The following is a 3,448-nucleotide window of genomic DNA, read 5'->3' as shown; positions in this document are numbered from 1 at the left end:
TTGGGCAGACATGGGAACGGCTTAAGGGATTGCTGTTGGCTGTGCTGGCACCAACTGGAGATGGTCCTTAGGAAATGGGCAAGTGCCAGACAATGATTGGATGTCATCCAGACTGCGGAGTTCTGAGTTGTAAAAGGCCCAAATGAAACCTCACAGTATGCTGCCAGAGTACTGAGAGCACTGGGTGGGGAGGAGGGCTTGCAACTCACCCCTCATCACCCACCCCTCTGCATACAGCAAGCAGCCACCTTTCCAGGAGACTGGGTAAACATCCTCACCTCTGCAATGGTTCTTTTATTGCTTCTCTATGAGCTCTGCCACCAGCTATGGTCCCATGATTTTTTGAGGTTAGTAAATAAAAGGCATTAATGTGGGAGTGCATGAAGGGTCTTGCTAGACACATTGGAAGCTCCTCACAACCCTAGAAGACCTCTGTTCTTTCTGTGCGAGTTTCCTGCGATTGCAATGGCCACACATAACATAGCCTCCTTCTCTCACAGGATAGATGAAGGGATGACTCTTGGGATGCAGTGCCACAGTTTCCTACCTTCCGCCTCAACTCTCAGAAATGACTCCATCCAGTTCTAGGATTCCTCTTCTGCAACTGTCAACAGAAAGCTACCAGTGTCTCTTGTAGCAATGGACTTTATGGTGTGGAAATTTCCACAATTGTCACTGAATAAAGTCCCCAGTAAATCTACAGGGCCCAGAAAAGCATCTGAGCTTTGCTGATACTTATGTACCTGTCCCCTACAAGGCTCCTGCAGTTAAAGTTATTCTTTTTGTTTGTGGGCGCAGACATGCAGGGGCCAGAGGTTGTTATCCAATTTCTCCTCAATCACACTCCACTTTCTTTCTTTTTGGCAGGGCATCTCACTGAGCCTGGGGCTGGCTAACATACCCCAAGTTGTCCCTGTTCCTGCTCCCACAGATTTCCAGATGCAGTCGCTGTGGGTGCTGGGGACTGAACTCATTACCACCACCATAGTCACTTCTCATTTAAGAGGATATGCTTCAGCTCACAGAGAGAAAGCAAGGTAAAAACACCCAACACTTCCTTCTCCCTCACGTCATCTTCTCATTGCAAGAGCCAAACTCTTCCCCTCCATCTGTGAACAAATGGAAGAGCAGTCTGGCAGCTGCCACCTCTAGGTGACCACACTGAGCTTAAGTGCAGGCCTCTTCTGGCCATGCTAATTGCTGTGTCGGCATGGCCCTCTCATCCAGTGCCCAGAGAGGGGCATACTGGGGGAGGGGTTCTCCACACGAGCCAGAGTGCCTAGGAGCTGTGTGCTCATGGTGGGGGAAGGTCTTAGGAGACCTCTGGGGTTGGGCACTCTACAGTTTTTGGGACCCGAGAATAGCCTTAAGCACCTATAAAAGGGAAATCATAGCTATTCTCTTTAGGCTGACCTGCTAACCCTGAGAGGTGCAGAAAAGTGCCCACAGGAGCATGTGAATTAAGCAGGTGGTACACTGGCATGACTAGGCCAAGCAACAGCTAAGTAAAAAGAAAGCTTCCTGCCCCAGGGGCTCCAAAGACACAGTATTATTTTGTCACCACAGAGACTGGTCTAAGTCTGGAATCTTCTCTTGGTGAGAAAACATGAAGATAGAGAGCACTTTGAAGTACAAGAGACCTCTTCTTCAAACACATTCTGTTCTGCCTTCGAGGCACTGCAGGCCTGGTGGCAGAACACTCAGCCCAAGGCAAAACTGGAGGAGGGAGGCAGGCCTACCTATAATAGCCAAATGCTGGAAAGAAGCCAGATAACCCTCAACAGAGGAATGAATACAGGAAACGTGGTACATCTACACAATGGAGTACTACTCAGCTATCAAAAACAATGACTTCATGAAATTCATAGGCAAATGGATTGAACTAGAAAATATCATCCCGAGTGAGGTAACCCAATCACAAAACACACAGACACACAGACACACAGACACACAGACACACAGACACACACACACGGTATGCACTCACTGATAAGTGGATATTAGCCCAAAAGCTTGGATTACCCAAGATACAATCCACAGACCACATGAAGCTCAAGAAGGTGTGGATTCTTCAGTCCTTCTTAGAAGTGGGAACAAAAATATTTATAGGAGGAGATATGGAGACAAAGTTTGGAGCAGAGACTGAAGGAATGGCCATCCAGAGACTGCCCCACCTGGGGATCCAGCCCATATACACACAGCCACCAAACCCAGACAATATTGTTGCTGTCAAGAAGTGCATGCAGATAGGAGCCTGATAAAGCTGTCTCCTGGGAGGCTCTACCAGAGCCTGACAAATACAGAGGCAGATGCTCACAGGCAACCATTGAACTGAGAACGGGGTCTTCAATGGAGGAGTTAGAGAAAAGACTGAAGGAGATGAGGGGTTTGCAACCCTGTAAGAATACTAACCAACCAGAGCTCCCAGGGACTTAACCACCATTCACAGACTACACATGGCCAGACCCATGGATCCAGCTGCATATGTAGCAGAGGATGGCCTTGTTGGGCACCAATGGAAGAAGCCTTTGATCATGCCAAGGTTTGATGCCCCAGTGTAAGTGAATGCCAGGGCGGGGAGGCAGGAAGAGGTGGGTGAGTGAGGACCCTCATAGAAGCAGGGGGAGGAAGGATGGGAGAGGGGGCTATGGATAGGAAACCAGGAAATTGGGATAACATTTGAAATGTAAATGAGAATATTCAATTAAAAAATAAAAGACTTGAGGAGTGGGGGTGGCTTCTTTTGTAAAGGAGAGAAGAGAGACTGTGGACCCAACTGCCCGAGTCCTTATATTCTTTGGACTTGGTTTCTGCTATGCCATTTTGACTTAGGATGAGAGATGATTTCAAGCCCTAACAGAGTTAGCAACTGTTATCAGTTGGGACAGTCTTCAGGTGACGGCTTCATAGATGCACAGCACAGCAGAGTAGAGTTGCCCAGGCATTGTGAAGCAGGGGTGCTAAAGGCTTGCTAGTCACAGGCACCTCCAATTCTGTTGAACCGAAGATGCAAGTCTGTAGGGAGACAAAAGTTACCCATGTGGCCCCAGCAGCAGGAACCTGAGGATCAAAGAGCCAAGAAAGGCCATGCTGCCTAGGAAGAGGGCAGAAGGCAAAGTGCCTATGGCATCTCCTAAGACTGTAGTTGCTCACAGTGAATCCTAACATTCATCTGGAGCACCGTAGCCATCTAGACAAGTGCAGCACAAGTGCCAGCAGCGTGCACTACTTTTATGAAGCAAAAACTGTGTGTGCTAGGTTAACAAATCTGGCTTTCTGCGGTTGTTCTCTATGGGGCAGTTACAGTGACCTCAGGTGGGAAGATGCAGCTGACTGGCAAGTGGATTCCTCCCTTCAAAACACTGCTGAGGTCTGCCTCAGTGGTGACTGTACCGTTAACCCCCAGTCAAGGGAAGTGATTGTATCTTTATTTCCCAGCAGGCTTTAG

This window comes from Rattus norvegicus, chromosome 17 (assembly GCF_036323735.1).
Source record: "Rattus norvegicus strain BN/NHsdMcwi chromosome 17, GRCr8, whole genome shotgun sequence".
Taxonomy (NCBI): domain Eukaryota; kingdom Metazoa; phylum Chordata; class Mammalia; order Rodentia; family Muridae; genus Rattus; species Rattus norvegicus.
This window is presented reverse-complemented; position numbering follows the sequence as displayed.